Below are 12197 nucleotides of genomic sequence, written 5' to 3'. Positions count from 1 at the left end.
CACATCACATTGCCTACGACCATACCACGTTGAGTACACCCCATCTCGTCCGATCTGGGAAGTTAAGCAACGTCGGGCCCGGTTAGTACTTGGATGGGTGACCGCCTGGGAATACCGGGTGTCTTAGGCATTTTATAAGTTTTATAGCATATTAGAAAGTACTTTATGTAGAAGTCATTTTTTATCAAAATTTTTGAAAATTAATATATTTGATATAACTTCTAAGGGACGCAAGTCATTTATTTTATTTTAAATATACACGGTTAATGATAAATGTGTTGGCTCACCACATCACATTGCCTACGACCATACCACGTTGAGTACACCCCATCTCGTCCGATCTGGGAAGTTAAGCAACGTCGGGCCCGGTTAGTACTTGGATGGGTGACCGCCTGGGAATACCGGGTGTCGTAGGCATTTTATAAGTTTTATAGCATATTAGAAAGTACCTTATGTATAAGTCATTTTTATAGAAATTTTTGAAAATTAATATATTTGATATAATTGCTAGGCGACGCAAGTCATTTATTTTATTTTAAATATACACGTTTAATGATAAATGTGTTGGCACATCACATTGCCTACGACCATACCACGTTGAGTACACCCCATCTCGTCCGATCTGGGAAGTTAAGCAACGTCGGGCCCGGTTAGTACTTGGATGGGTGACCGCCTGGGAATACCGGGTGTCGTAGGCATTTTATAAGTTTTATAGCATATTAGAAAGTACTTTATGTAGAAGTCATTTTTTATCAAAATTTTTGAAAATTAATATATTTGATATAACTTCTAAGGGACGCAAGTCATTTATTTTATTTTAAATATACACGGTTAATGATAAATGTGTTGGCTCACCACATCACATTGCCTACGACCATACCACGTTGAGTACACCCCATCTCGTCCGATCTGGGAAGTTAAGCAACGTCGGGCCCGGTTAGTACTTGGATGGGTGACCGCCTGGGAATACCGGGTGTCGTAGGTATTTTATAAGTTTTATAGCATATTAGAAAGTACCTTATGTATAAGTCATTTTTATAGAAATTTTTGAAAATTAATATATTTGATATAATTGCTAGGCGACGCAAGTCATTTATTTTATTTTAAATATACACGTTTAATGATAAATGTGTTGGCACATCACATTGCCTACGACCATACCACGTTGAGTACACCCCATCTCGTCCGATCTGGGAAGTTAAGCAACGTCGGGCCCGGTTAGTACTTGGATGGGTGACCGCCTGGGAATACCGGGTGTCGTAGGCATTTTATAAGTTTTATAGCATATTAGAAAGTACTTTATGTAGAAGTAATTTTTTATCAAAATTTTTGAAAATTAATATATTTGATATAACTTCTAAGGGACGCAAGTCATTTATTTTATTTTAAATATACACGGTTAATGATAAATGTGTTGGCTCACCACATCACATTGCCTACGACCATACCACGTTGAGTACACCCCATCTCGTCCGATCTGGGAAGTTAAGCAACGTCGGGCCCGGTTAGTACTTGGATGGGTGACCGCCTGGGAATACCGGGTGTCGTAGGCATTTTATAAGTTTTATAGCATATTAGAAAGTACTTTATGTAGAAGTCATTTTATATCAAAATTTTTGAAAATTAATATATTTGATATAACTTCTAAGGGACGCAAGTCATTTATTTTATTTTAAATATACACGGTTAATGATAAATGTGTTGGCTCACCACATCACATTGCCTACGACCATACCACGTTGAGTACACCCCATCTCGTCCGATCTGGGAAGTTAAGCAACGTCGGGCCCGGTTAGTACTTGGATGGGTGACCGCCTGGGAATACCGGGTGTCGTAGGCATTTTATAAGTTTTATAGCATATTAGAAAGTACTTTATGTAGAAGTCATTTTTTATCAAAATTTTTGAAAATTAATATATTTGATATAACTTCTAAGGGACGCAAGTCATTTATTTTATTTTAAATATACACGGTTAATGATAAATGTGTTGGCTCACCACATCACATTGCCTACGACCATACCACGTTGAGTACACCCCATCTCGTCCGATCTGGGAAGTTAAGCAACGTCGGGCCCGGTTAGTACTTGGATGGGTGACCGCCTGGGAATACCGGGTGTCGTAGGTATTTTATAAGTTTTATAGCATATTAGAAAGTACCTTATGTATAAGTCATTTTTATAGAAATTTTTGAAAATTAATATATTTGATATAATTGCTAGGCGACGCAAGTCATTTATTTTATTTTAAATATACACGTTTAATGATAAATGTGTTGGCACATCACATTGCCTACGACCATACCACGTTGAGTACACCCCATCTCGTCCGATCTGGGAAGTTAAGCAACGTCGGGCCCGGTTAGTACTTGGATGGGTGACCGCCTGGGAATACCGGGTGTCGTAGGCATTTTATAAGTTTTATAGCATATTAGAAAGTACTTTATGTAGAAGTAATTTTTTATCAAAATTTTTGAAAATTAATATATTTGATATAACTTCTAAGGGACGCAAGTCATTTATTTTATTTTAAATATACACGGTTAATGATAAATGTGTTGGCTCACCACATCACATTGCCTACGACCATACCACGTTGAGTACACCCCATCTCGTCCGATCTGGGAAGTTAAGCAACGTCGGGCCCGGTTAGTACTTGGATGGGTGACCGCCTGGGAATACCGGGTGTCGTAGGCATTTTATAAGTTTTATAGCATATTCGAAAGTACTTTATGTAGAAGTCATTTTTTATCAAAATTTTTGAAAATTAATATATTTGATATAACTTCTAAGGGACGCAAGTCATTTATTTTATTTTAAATATACACGGTTAATGATAAATGTGTTGGCTCACCACATCACATTGCCTACGACCATACCACGTTGAGTACACCCCATCTCGTCCGATCTGGGAAGTTAAGCAACGTCGGGCCCGGTTAGTACTTGGATGGGTGACCGCCTGGGAATACCGGGTGTCGTAGGCATTTTATAAGTTTTATAGCATATTAGAAAGTACTTTATGTAGAAGTCATTTTTTATCAAAATTTTTGAAAATTAATATATTTGATATAACTTCTAAGGGACGCAAGTCATTTATTTTATTTTAAATATACACGGTTAATGATAAATGTGTTGGCTCACCACATCACATTGCCTACGACCATACCACGTTGAGTACACCCCATCTCGTCCGATCTGGGAAGTTAAGCAACGTCGGGCCCGGTTAGTACTTGGATGGGTGACCGCCTGGGAATACCGGGTGTCGTAGGCATTTTATAAGTTTTATAGCATATTAGAAAGTACCTTATGTATAAGTCATTTTTATAGAAATTTTTGAAAATTAATATATTTGATATAATTGCTAGGCGACGCAAGTCATTTATTTTATTTTAAATATACACGTTTAATGATAAATGTGTTGGCACATCACATTGCCTACGACCATACCACGTTGAGTACACCCCATCTCGTCCGATCTGGGAAGTTAAGCAACGTCGGGCCCGGTTAGTACTTGGATGGGTGACCGCCTGGGAATACCGGGTGTCGTAGGCATTTTATAAGTTTTATAGCATATTAGAAAGTACTTTATGTAGAAGTCATTTTTTATCAAAATTTTTGAAAATTAATATATTTGATATAACTTCTAAGGGACGCAAGTCATTTATTTTATTTTAAATATACACGGTTAATGATAAATGTGTTGGCTCACCACATCACATTGCCTACGACCATACCACGTTGAGTACACCCCATCTCGTCCGATCTGGGAAGTTAAGCAACGTCGGGCCCGGTTAGTACTTGGATGGGTGACCGCCTGGGAATACCGGGTGTCGTAGGTATTTTATAAGTTTTATAGCATATTAGAAAGTACCTTATGTATAAGTCATTTTTATAGAAATTTTTGAAAATTAATATATTTGATATAATTGCTAGGCGACGCAAGTCATTTATTTTATTTTAAATATACACGTTTAATGATAAATGTGTTGGCACATCACATTGCCTACGACCATACCACGTTGAGTACACCCCATCTCGTCCGATCTGGGAAGTTAAGCAACGTCGGGCCCGGTTAGTACTTGGATGGGTGACCGCCTGGGAATACCGGGTGTCGTAGGCATTTTATAAGTTTTATAGCATATTAGAAAGTACTTTATGTAGAAGTAATTTTTTATCAAAATTTTTGAAAATTAATATATTTGATATAACTTCTAAGGGACGCAAGTCATTTATTTTATTTTAAATATACACGGTTAATGATAAATGTGTTGGCTCACCACATCACATTGCCTACGACCATACCACGTTGAGTACACCCCATCTCGTCCGATCTGGGAAGTTAAGCAACGTCGGGCCCGGTTAGTACTTGGATGGGTGACCGCCTGGGAATACCGGGTGTCGTAGGCATTTTATAAGTTTTATAGCATATTAGAAAGTACTTTATGTAGAAGTCATTTTTTATCAAAATTTTTGAAAATTAATATATTTGATATAACTTCTAAGGGACGCAAGTCATTTATTTTATTTTAAATATACACGGTTAATGATAAATGTGTTGGCTCACCACATCACATTGCCTACGACCATACCACGTTGAGTACACCCCATCTCGTCCGATCTGGGAAGTTAAGCAACGTCGGGCCCGGTTAGTACTTGGATGGGTGACCGCCTGGGAATACCGGGTGTCGAAGGCATTTTATAAGTTTTTTAGCATATTAGAAAGTACTTTATGTAGAAGTCATTTTTTATCCAAATTTTTGAAAATTAATATATTTGATATAACTGCTAAGGGACGCAAGTCATTTATTTTATTTTAAATATACACGTTTAATGATAAATGTGTTGGCACATCACATTGCCTACGACCATACCACGTTGAGTACACCCCATCTCGTCCGATCTGGGAAGTTAAGCAACGTCGGGCCCGGTTAGTACTTGGATGGGTGACCGCCTGGGAATACCGGGTGTCGTAGGCATTTTATAAGTTTTATAGCATATTAGAAAGTACTTTATGTAGAAGTCATTTTTTATCAAAATTTTTGAAAATTAATATATTTGATATAACTGCTAAGGGACGCAAGTCATTTATTTTATTTTAAATATACACGTTTAATGATAAATGTGTTGGCACATCACATTGCCTACGACCATACCACGTTGAGTACACCCCATCTCGTCCGATCTGGGAAGTTAAGCAACGTCGGGCCCGGTTAGTACTTGGATGGGTGACCGCCTGGGAATACCGGGTGTCGTAGGCATTTTATAAGTTTTATAGCATATTAGAAAGTACTTTATGTAGAAGTCATTTTTTATCAAAATTTTTGAAAATTAATATATTTGATATAACTTCTAAGGGACGCAAGTCATTTATTTTATTTTAAATATACACGGTTAATGATAAATGTGTTGGCTCACCACATCACATTGCCTACGACCATACCACGTTGAGTACACCCCATCTCGTCCGATCTGGGAAGTTAAGCAACGTCGGGCCCGGTTAGTACTTGGATGGGTGACCGCCTGGGAATACCGGGTGTCGTAGGTATTTTATAAGTTTTATAGCATATTAGAAAGTACCTTATGTATAAGTCATTTTTATAGAAATTTTTGAAAATTAATATATTTGATATAATTGCTAGGCGACGCAAGTCATTTATTTTATTTTAAATATACACGTTTAATGATAAATGTGTTGGCACATCACATTGCCTACGACCATACCACGTTGAGTACACCCCATCTCGTCCGATCTGGGAAGTTAAGCAACGTCGGGCCCGGTTAGTACTTGGATGGGTGACCGCCTGGGAATACCGGGTGTCGTAGGCATTTTATAAGTTTTATAGCATATTAGAAAGTACTTTATGTAGAAGTAATTTTTTATCAAAATTTTTGAAAATTAATATATTTGATATAACTTCTAAGGGACGCAAGTCATTTATTTTATTTTAAATATACACGGTTAATGATAAATGTGTTGGCTCACCACATCACATTGCCTACGACCATACCACGTTGAGTACACCCCATCTCGTCCGATCTGGGAAGTTAAGCAACGTCGGGCCCGGTTAGTACTTGGATGGGTGACCGCCTGGGAATACCGGGTGTCGTAGGCATTTTATAAGTTTTATAGCATATTCGAAAGTACTTTATGTAGAAGTCATTTTTTATCAAAATTTTTGAAAATTAATATATTTGATATAACTTCTAAGGGACGCAAGTCATTTATTTTATTTTAAATATACACGGTTAATGATAAATGTGTTGGCTCACCACATCACATTGCCTACGACCATACCACGTTGAGTACACCCCATCTCGTCCGATCTGGGAAGTTAAGCAACGTCGGGCCCGGTTAGTACTTGGATGGGTGACCGCCTGGGAATACCGGGTGTCGTAGGCATTTTATAAGTTTTATAGCATATTAGAAAGTACTTTATGTAGAAGTCATTTTTTATCAAAATTTTTGAAAATTAATATATTTGATATAACTTCTAAGGGACGCAAGTCATTTATTTTATTTTAAATATACACGGTTAATGATAAATGTGTTGGCTCACCACATCACATTGCCTACGACCATACCACGTTGAGTACACCCCATCTCGTCCGATCTGGGAAGTTAAGCAACGTCGGGCCCGGTTAGTACTTGGATGGGTGACCGCCTGGGAATACCGGGTGTCGTAGGCATTTTATAAGTTTTATAGCATATTAGAAAGTACCTTATGTATAAGTCATTTTTATAGAAATTTTTGAAAATTAATATATTTGATATAATTGCTAGGCGACGCAAGTCATTTATTTTATTTTAAATATACACGTTTAATGATAAATGTGTTGGCACATCACATTGCCTACGACCATACCACGTTGAGTACACCCCATCTCGTCCGATCTGGGAAGTTAAGCAACGTCGGGCCCGGTTAGTACTTGGATGGGTGACCGCCTGGGAATACCGGGTGTCGTAGGCATTTTATAAGTTTTATAGCATATTAGAAAGTACTTTATGTAGAAGTCATTTTTTATCAAAATTTTTGAAAATTAATATATTTGATATAACTTCTAAGGGACGCAAGTCATTTATTTTATTTTAAATATACACGGTTAATGATAAATGTGTTGGCTCACCACATCACATTGCCTACGACCATACCACGTTGAGTACACCCCATCTCGTCCGATCTGGGAAGTTAAGCAACGTCGGGCCCGGTTAGTACTTGGATGGGTGACCGCCTGGGAATACCGGGTGTCGTAGGTATTTTATAAGTTTTATAGCATATTAGAAAGTACCTTATGTATAAGTCATTTTTATAGAAATTTTTGAAAATTAATATATTTGATATAATTGCTAGGCGACGCAAGTCATTTATTTTATTTTAAATATACACGTTTAATGATAAATGTGTTGGCACATCACATTGCCTACGACCATACCACGTTGAGTACACCCCATCTCGTCCGATCTGGGAAGTTAAGCAACGTCGGGCCCGGTTAGTACTTGGATGGGTGACCGCCTGGGAATACCGGGTGTCGTAGGCATTTTATAAGTTTTATAGCATATTAGAAAGTACTTTATGTAGAAGTCATTTTTTATCAAAATTTTTGAAAATTAATATATTTGATATAACTTCTAAGGGACGCAAGTCATTTATTTTATTTTAAATATACACGGTTAATGATAAATGTGTTGGCTCACCACATCACATTGCCTACGACCATACCACGTTGAGTACACCCCATCTCGTCCGATCTGGGAAGTTAAGCAACGTCGGGCCCGGTTAGTACTTGGATGGGTGACCGCCTGGGAATACCGGGTGTCGTAGGTATTTTATAAGTTTTATAGCATATTAGAAAGTACCTTATGTATAAGTCATTTTTATAGAAATTTTTGAAAATTAATATATTTGATATAATTGCTAGGCGACGCAAGTCATTTATTTTATTTTAAATATACACGTTTAATGATAAATGTGTTGGCACATCACATTGCCTACGACCATACCACGTTGAGTACACCCCATCTCGTCCGATCTGGGAAGTTAAGCAACGTCGGGCCCGGTTAGTACTTGGATGGGTGACCGCCTGGGAATACCGGGTGTCGTAGGCATTTTATAAGTTTTATAGCATATTAGAAAGTACTTTATGTAGAAGTAATTTTTTATCAAAATTTTTGAAAATTAATATATTTGATATAACTTCTAAGGGACGCAAGTCATTTATTTTATTTTAAATATACACGGTTAATGATAAATGTGTTGGCTCACCACATCACATTGCCTACGACCATACCACGTTGAGTACACCCCATCTCGTCCGATCTGGGAAGTTAAGCAACGTCGGGCCCGGTTAGTACTTGGATGGGTGACCGCCTGGGAATACCGGGTGTCGTAGGCATTTTATAAGTTTTATAGCATATTAGAAAGTACTTTATGTAGAAGTCATTTTTTATCAAAATTTTTGAAAATTAATATATTTGATATAACTTCTAAGGGACGCAAGTCATTTATTTTATTTTAAATATACACGGTTAATGATAAATGTGTTGGCTCACCACATCACATTGCCTACGACCATACCACGTTGAGTACACCCCATCTCGTCCGATCTGGGAAGTTAAGCAACGTCGGGCCCGGTTAGTACTTGGATGGGTGACCGCCTGGGAATACCGGGTGTCGTAGGCATTTTATAAGTTTTTTAGCATATTAGAAAGTACCTTATGTAGAAGTCATTTTTTATCAAAATTTTTGAAAATTAATATATTTGATATAACTGCTAAGAGACGCAAGTCATTTATTTTATTTTAAATATACACGGTTAATGATAAATGTGTTGGCTCACCACATCACATTGCCTACGACCATACCACGTTGAGTACACCCCATCTCGTCCGATCTGGGAAGTTAAGCAACGTCGGGCCCGGTTAGTACTTGGATGGGTGACCGCCTGGGAATACCGGGTGTCGTAGGCATTTTATAAGTTTTATAGCATATTAGAAAGTACTTTATGTAGAAGTAATTTTTTATCAAAATTTTTGAAAATTAATATATTTGATATAACTTCTAAGGGACGCAAGTCATTTATTTTATTTTAAATATACACGGTTAATGATAAATGTGTTGGCTCACCACATCACATTGCCTACGACCATACCACGTTGAGTACACCCCATCTCGTCCGATCTGGGAAGTTAAGCAACGTCGGGCCCGGTTAGTACTTGGATGGGTGACCGCCTGGGAATACCGGGTGTCGTAGGCATTTTATAAGTTTTATAGCATATTAGAAAGTACCTTATGTATAAGTCATTTTTATAGAAATTTTTGAAAATTAATATATTTGATATAATTGCTAGGCGACGCAAGTCATTTATTTTATTTTAAATATACACGTTTAATGATAAATGTGTTGGCACATCACATTGCCTACGACCATACCACGTTGAGTACACCCCATCTCGTCCGATCTGGGAAGTTAAGCAACGTCGGGCCCGGTTAGTACTTGGATGGGTGACCGCCTGGGAATACCGGGTGTCGAAGGCATTTTATAAGTTTTTTAGCATATTAGAAAGTACCTTATGTAGAAGTCATTTTTTATCCAAATTTTTGAAAATTAATATATTTGATATAACTTCTAAGGGACGCAAGTCATTTATTTTATTTTAAATATACACGGTTAATGATAAATGTGTTGGCTCACCACATCACATTGCCTACGACCATACCACGTTGAGTACACCCCATCTCGTCCGATCTGGGAAGTTAAGCAACGTCGGGCCCGGTTAGTACTTGGATGGGTGACCGCCTGGGAATACCGGGTGTCGTAGGCATTTTATAAGTTTTATAGCATATTAGAAAGTACCTTATGTATAAGTCATTTTTATAGAAATTTTTGAAAATTAATATATTTGATATAATTGCTAGGCGACGCAAGTCATTTATTTTATTTTAAATATACACGTTTAATGATAAATGTGTTGGCACATCACATTGCCTACGACCATACCACGTTGAGTACACCCCATCTCGTCCGATCTGGGAAGTTAAGCAACGTCGGGCCCGGTTAGTACTTGGATGGGTGACCGCCTGGGAATACCGGGTGTCGAAGGCATTTTATAAGTTTTTTAGCATATTAGAAAGTACTTTATGTAGAAGTCATTTTTTATCCAAATTTTTGAAAATTAATATATTTGATATAACTGCTAAGGGACGCAAGTCATTTATTTTATTTTAAATATACACGGTTAATGATAAATGTGTTGGCTCACCACATCACATTGCCTACGACCATACCACGTTGAGTACACCCCATCTCGTCCGATCTGGGAAGTTAAGCAACGTCGGGCCCGGTTAGTACTTGGATGGGTGACCGCCTGGGAATACCGGGTGTCGTAGGTATTTTATAAGTTTTATAGCATATTAGAAAGTACCTTATGTATAAGTCATTTTTATAGAAATTTTTGAAAATTAATATATTTGATATAATTGCTAGGCGACGCAAGTCATTTATTTTATTTTAAATATACACGTTTAATGATAAATGTGTTGGCACATCACATTGCCTACGACCATACCACGTTGAGTACACCCCATCTCGTCCGATCTGGGAAGTTAAGCAACGTCGGGCCCGGTTAGTACTTGGATGGGTGACCGCCTGGGAATACCGGGTGTCGTAGGCATTTTATAAGTTTTATAGCATATTAGAAAGTACTTTATGTAGAAGTAATTTTTTATCAAAATTTTTGAAAATTAATATATTTGATATAACTTCTAAGGGACGCAAGTCATTTATTTTATTTTAAATATACACGGTTAATGATAAATGTGTTGGCTCACCACATCACATTGCCTACGACCATACCACGTTGAGTACACCCCATCTCGTCCGATCTGGGAAGTTAAGCAACGTCGGGCCCGGTTAGTACTTGGATGGGTGACCGCCTGGGAATACCGGGTGTCGTAGGTATTTTATAAGTTTTATAGCATATTAGAAAGTACCTTATGTATAAGTCATTTTTATAGAAATTTTTGAAAATTAATATATTTGATATAATTGCTAGGCGACGCAAGTCATTTATTTTATTTTAAATATACACGTTTAATGATAAATGTGTTGGCACATCACATTGCCTACGACCATACCACGTTGAGTACACCCCATCTCGTCCGATCTGGGAAGTTAAGCAACGTCGGGCCCGGTTAGTACTTGGATGGGTGACCGCCTGGGAATACCGGGTGTCGTAGGCATTTTATAAGTTTTTTAGCATATTAGAAAGTACCTTATGTAGAAGTCATTTTTTATCAAAATTTTTGAAAATTAATATATTTGATATAACTGCTAAGAGACGCAAGTCATTTATTTTATTTTAAATATACACGGTTAATGATAAATGTGTTGGCTCACCACATCACATTGCCTACGACCATACCACGTTGAGTACACCCCATCTCGTCCGATCTGGGAAGTTAAGCAACGTCGGGCCCGGTTAGTACTTGGATGGGTGACCGCCTGGGAATACCGGGTGTCGTAGGCATTTTATAAGTTTTATAGCATATTAGAAAGTACTTTATGTAGAAGTAATTTTTTATCAAAATTTTTGAAAATTAATATATTTGATATAACTTCTAAGGGACGCAAGTCATTTATTTTATTTTAAATATACACGGTTAATGATAAATGTGTTGGCTCACCACATCACATTGCCTACGACCATACCACGTTGAGTACACCCCATCTCGTCCGATCTGGGAAGTTAAGCAACGTCGGGCCCGGTTAGTACTTGGATGGGTGACCGCCTGGGAATACCGGGTGTCGTAGGCATTTTATAAGTTTTATAGCATATTAGAAAGTACCTTATGTATAAGTCATTTTTATAGAAATTTTTGAAAATTAATATATTTGATATAATTGCTAGGCGACGCAAGTCATTTATTTTATTTTAAATATACACGTTTAATGATAAATGTGTTGGCACATCACATTGCCTACGACCATACCACGTTGAGTACACCCCATCTCGTCCGATCTGGGAAGTTAAGCAACGTCGGGCCCGGTTAGTACTTGGATGGGTGACCGCCTGGGAATACCGGGTGTCGAAGGCATTTTATAAGTTTTTTAGCATATTAGAAAGTACCTTATGTAGAAGTCATTTTTTATCCAAATTTTTGAAAATTAATATATTTGATATAACTTCTAAGGGACGCAAGTC

The 12197-nt window shown here is 37.5% G+C and overlaps 43 non-coding genes across 43 annotated transcripts; all 43 read left to right on the top strand.

Moving 5' to 3' along the window:
- The first annotated feature begins 11 nt into the window (after positions 1 to 11).
- LOC145761287 (5S ribosomal RNA) lies at positions 12 to 130 on the top strand. Its single transcript, XR_014287250.1, has one exon. It is a non-coding gene; the product is annotated as a 5S ribosomal RNA (ribosomal RNA).
- A 168-nt stretch (positions 131 to 298) lies between these two features.
- Positions 299 to 417, top strand: LOC145762127 (5S ribosomal RNA). The gene has a single exon (XR_014287772.1). It is a non-coding gene; the product is annotated as a 5S ribosomal RNA (ribosomal RNA).
- Positions 418 to 579: 162 nt separating this feature from the next.
- Positions 580 to 698, top strand: LOC145762126 (5S ribosomal RNA). Its single transcript, XR_014287770.1, has one exon. It is a non-coding gene; the product is annotated as a 5S ribosomal RNA (ribosomal RNA).
- A 168-nt stretch (positions 699 to 866) lies between these two features.
- Positions 867 to 985, top strand: LOC145761097 (5S ribosomal RNA). Its single transcript, XR_014287072.1, has one exon. It is a non-coding gene; the product is annotated as a 5S ribosomal RNA (ribosomal RNA).
- Positions 986 to 1147: 162 nt separating this feature from the next.
- Positions 1148 to 1266, top strand: LOC145762124 (5S ribosomal RNA). The gene has a single exon (XR_014287768.1). It is a non-coding gene; the product is annotated as a 5S ribosomal RNA (ribosomal RNA).
- Positions 1267 to 1434: 168 nt separating this feature from the next.
- LOC145762123 (5S ribosomal RNA) lies at positions 1435 to 1553 on the top strand. Its single transcript, XR_014287767.1, has one exon. It is a non-coding gene; the product is annotated as a 5S ribosomal RNA (ribosomal RNA).
- A 168-nt stretch (positions 1554 to 1721) lies between these two features.
- On the top strand, positions 1722 to 1840 carry LOC145762122 (5S ribosomal RNA). Its single transcript, XR_014287766.1, has one exon. It is a non-coding gene; the product is annotated as a 5S ribosomal RNA (ribosomal RNA).
- Positions 1841 to 2008: 168 nt separating this feature from the next.
- On the top strand, positions 2009 to 2127 carry LOC145761095 (5S ribosomal RNA). The gene has a single exon (XR_014287070.1). It is a non-coding gene; the product is annotated as a 5S ribosomal RNA (ribosomal RNA).
- A 162-nt stretch (positions 2128 to 2289) lies between these two features.
- On the top strand, positions 2290 to 2408 carry LOC145762121 (5S ribosomal RNA). Its single transcript, XR_014287765.1, has one exon. It is a non-coding gene; the product is annotated as a 5S ribosomal RNA (ribosomal RNA).
- A 168-nt stretch (positions 2409 to 2576) lies between these two features.
- Positions 2577 to 2695, top strand: LOC145762120 (5S ribosomal RNA). The gene has a single exon (XR_014287764.1). It is a non-coding gene; the product is annotated as a 5S ribosomal RNA (ribosomal RNA).
- Positions 2696 to 2863: 168 nt separating this feature from the next.
- Positions 2864 to 2982, top strand: LOC145762119 (5S ribosomal RNA). Its single transcript, XR_014287763.1, has one exon. It is a non-coding gene; the product is annotated as a 5S ribosomal RNA (ribosomal RNA).
- A 168-nt stretch (positions 2983 to 3150) lies between these two features.
- Positions 3151 to 3269, top strand: LOC145762118 (5S ribosomal RNA). Its single transcript, XR_014287762.1, has one exon. It is a non-coding gene; the product is annotated as a 5S ribosomal RNA (ribosomal RNA).
- Positions 3270 to 3431: 162 nt separating this feature from the next.
- On the top strand, positions 3432 to 3550 carry LOC145762117 (5S ribosomal RNA). Its single transcript, XR_014287761.1, has one exon. It is a non-coding gene; the product is annotated as a 5S ribosomal RNA (ribosomal RNA).
- A 168-nt stretch (positions 3551 to 3718) lies between these two features.
- On the top strand, positions 3719 to 3837 carry LOC145761094 (5S ribosomal RNA). The gene has a single exon (XR_014287069.1). It is a non-coding gene; the product is annotated as a 5S ribosomal RNA (ribosomal RNA).
- A 162-nt stretch (positions 3838 to 3999) lies between these two features.
- On the top strand, positions 4000 to 4118 carry LOC145762116 (5S ribosomal RNA). The gene has a single exon (XR_014287759.1). It is a non-coding gene; the product is annotated as a 5S ribosomal RNA (ribosomal RNA).
- Positions 4119 to 4286: 168 nt separating this feature from the next.
- On the top strand, positions 4287 to 4405 carry LOC145762115 (5S ribosomal RNA). Its single transcript, XR_014287758.1, has one exon. It is a non-coding gene; the product is annotated as a 5S ribosomal RNA (ribosomal RNA).
- Positions 4406 to 4573: 168 nt separating this feature from the next.
- LOC145761209 (5S ribosomal RNA) lies at positions 4574 to 4692 on the top strand. The gene has a single exon (XR_014287177.1). It is a non-coding gene; the product is annotated as a 5S ribosomal RNA (ribosomal RNA).
- A 163-nt stretch (positions 4693 to 4855) lies between these two features.
- LOC145762113 (5S ribosomal RNA) lies at positions 4856 to 4974 on the top strand. Its single transcript, XR_014287756.1, has one exon. It is a non-coding gene; the product is annotated as a 5S ribosomal RNA (ribosomal RNA).
- A 163-nt stretch (positions 4975 to 5137) lies between these two features.
- On the top strand, positions 5138 to 5256 carry LOC145762112 (5S ribosomal RNA). The gene has a single exon (XR_014287755.1). It is a non-coding gene; the product is annotated as a 5S ribosomal RNA (ribosomal RNA).
- A 168-nt stretch (positions 5257 to 5424) lies between these two features.
- On the top strand, positions 5425 to 5543 carry LOC145761093 (5S ribosomal RNA). The gene has a single exon (XR_014287068.1). It is a non-coding gene; the product is annotated as a 5S ribosomal RNA (ribosomal RNA).
- Positions 5544 to 5705: 162 nt separating this feature from the next.
- Positions 5706 to 5824, top strand: LOC145762111 (5S ribosomal RNA). Its single transcript, XR_014287754.1, has one exon. It is a non-coding gene; the product is annotated as a 5S ribosomal RNA (ribosomal RNA).
- A 168-nt stretch (positions 5825 to 5992) lies between these two features.
- LOC145762110 (5S ribosomal RNA) lies at positions 5993 to 6111 on the top strand. The gene has a single exon (XR_014287753.1). It is a non-coding gene; the product is annotated as a 5S ribosomal RNA (ribosomal RNA).
- Positions 6112 to 6279: 168 nt separating this feature from the next.
- Positions 6280 to 6398, top strand: LOC145762109 (5S ribosomal RNA). The gene has a single exon (XR_014287752.1). It is a non-coding gene; the product is annotated as a 5S ribosomal RNA (ribosomal RNA).
- A 168-nt stretch (positions 6399 to 6566) lies between these two features.
- On the top strand, positions 6567 to 6685 carry LOC145762108 (5S ribosomal RNA). The gene has a single exon (XR_014287751.1). It is a non-coding gene; the product is annotated as a 5S ribosomal RNA (ribosomal RNA).
- A 162-nt stretch (positions 6686 to 6847) lies between these two features.
- Positions 6848 to 6966, top strand: LOC145762107 (5S ribosomal RNA). The gene has a single exon (XR_014287750.1). It is a non-coding gene; the product is annotated as a 5S ribosomal RNA (ribosomal RNA).
- Positions 6967 to 7134: 168 nt separating this feature from the next.
- LOC145761092 (5S ribosomal RNA) lies at positions 7135 to 7253 on the top strand. The gene has a single exon (XR_014287067.1). It is a non-coding gene; the product is annotated as a 5S ribosomal RNA (ribosomal RNA).
- Positions 7254 to 7415: 162 nt separating this feature from the next.
- Positions 7416 to 7534, top strand: LOC145762106 (5S ribosomal RNA). The gene has a single exon (XR_014287748.1). It is a non-coding gene; the product is annotated as a 5S ribosomal RNA (ribosomal RNA).
- A 168-nt stretch (positions 7535 to 7702) lies between these two features.
- LOC145761091 (5S ribosomal RNA) lies at positions 7703 to 7821 on the top strand. The gene has a single exon (XR_014287066.1). It is a non-coding gene; the product is annotated as a 5S ribosomal RNA (ribosomal RNA).
- Positions 7822 to 7983: 162 nt separating this feature from the next.
- LOC145762105 (5S ribosomal RNA) lies at positions 7984 to 8102 on the top strand. The gene has a single exon (XR_014287747.1). It is a non-coding gene; the product is annotated as a 5S ribosomal RNA (ribosomal RNA).
- A 168-nt stretch (positions 8103 to 8270) lies between these two features.
- Positions 8271 to 8389, top strand: LOC145762104 (5S ribosomal RNA). Its single transcript, XR_014287746.1, has one exon. It is a non-coding gene; the product is annotated as a 5S ribosomal RNA (ribosomal RNA).
- A 168-nt stretch (positions 8390 to 8557) lies between these two features.
- Positions 8558 to 8676, top strand: LOC145762101 (5S ribosomal RNA). Its single transcript, XR_014287744.1, has one exon. It is a non-coding gene; the product is annotated as a 5S ribosomal RNA (ribosomal RNA).
- Positions 8677 to 8844: 168 nt separating this feature from the next.
- Positions 8845 to 8963, top strand: LOC145762100 (5S ribosomal RNA). The gene has a single exon (XR_014287743.1). It is a non-coding gene; the product is annotated as a 5S ribosomal RNA (ribosomal RNA).
- Positions 8964 to 9131: 168 nt separating this feature from the next.
- On the top strand, positions 9132 to 9250 carry LOC145762099 (5S ribosomal RNA). The gene has a single exon (XR_014287742.1). It is a non-coding gene; the product is annotated as a 5S ribosomal RNA (ribosomal RNA).
- Positions 9251 to 9412: 162 nt separating this feature from the next.
- LOC145761208 (5S ribosomal RNA) lies at positions 9413 to 9531 on the top strand. Its single transcript, XR_014287176.1, has one exon. It is a non-coding gene; the product is annotated as a 5S ribosomal RNA (ribosomal RNA).
- Positions 9532 to 9699: 168 nt separating this feature from the next.
- LOC145762098 (5S ribosomal RNA) lies at positions 9700 to 9818 on the top strand. Its single transcript, XR_014287741.1, has one exon. It is a non-coding gene; the product is annotated as a 5S ribosomal RNA (ribosomal RNA).
- A 162-nt stretch (positions 9819 to 9980) lies between these two features.
- LOC145761207 (5S ribosomal RNA) lies at positions 9981 to 10099 on the top strand. The gene has a single exon (XR_014287175.1). It is a non-coding gene; the product is annotated as a 5S ribosomal RNA (ribosomal RNA).
- Positions 10100 to 10267: 168 nt separating this feature from the next.
- On the top strand, positions 10268 to 10386 carry LOC145761089 (5S ribosomal RNA). Its single transcript, XR_014287065.1, has one exon. It is a non-coding gene; the product is annotated as a 5S ribosomal RNA (ribosomal RNA).
- A 162-nt stretch (positions 10387 to 10548) lies between these two features.
- On the top strand, positions 10549 to 10667 carry LOC145762097 (5S ribosomal RNA). Its single transcript, XR_014287740.1, has one exon. It is a non-coding gene; the product is annotated as a 5S ribosomal RNA (ribosomal RNA).
- Positions 10668 to 10835: 168 nt separating this feature from the next.
- On the top strand, positions 10836 to 10954 carry LOC145761088 (5S ribosomal RNA). The gene has a single exon (XR_014287064.1). It is a non-coding gene; the product is annotated as a 5S ribosomal RNA (ribosomal RNA).
- A 162-nt stretch (positions 10955 to 11116) lies between these two features.
- Positions 11117 to 11235, top strand: LOC145762096 (5S ribosomal RNA). The gene has a single exon (XR_014287739.1). It is a non-coding gene; the product is annotated as a 5S ribosomal RNA (ribosomal RNA).
- Positions 11236 to 11403: 168 nt separating this feature from the next.
- On the top strand, positions 11404 to 11522 carry LOC145762095 (5S ribosomal RNA). Its single transcript, XR_014287738.1, has one exon. It is a non-coding gene; the product is annotated as a 5S ribosomal RNA (ribosomal RNA).
- A 168-nt stretch (positions 11523 to 11690) lies between these two features.
- On the top strand, positions 11691 to 11809 carry LOC145762094 (5S ribosomal RNA). The gene has a single exon (XR_014287737.1). It is a non-coding gene; the product is annotated as a 5S ribosomal RNA (ribosomal RNA).
- Positions 11810 to 11971: 162 nt separating this feature from the next.
- On the top strand, positions 11972 to 12090 carry LOC145761206 (5S ribosomal RNA). The gene has a single exon (XR_014287174.1). It is a non-coding gene; the product is annotated as a 5S ribosomal RNA (ribosomal RNA).
- Positions 12091 to 12197: the final 107 nt, after the last annotated feature.

This window comes from Corella eumyota, chromosome 7 (genome assembly GCF_963082875.1).
Source record: "Corella eumyota chromosome 7, kaCorEumy4.1, whole genome shotgun sequence".
NCBI classification, from domain to species: Eukaryota; Metazoa; Chordata; class Ascidiacea; order Phlebobranchia; family Corellidae; genus Corella; species Corella eumyota.
The sequence above is the reverse complement of the archived record's forward strand: the minus strand, read 5'-3'. Positions and strand labels throughout refer to the sequence as shown.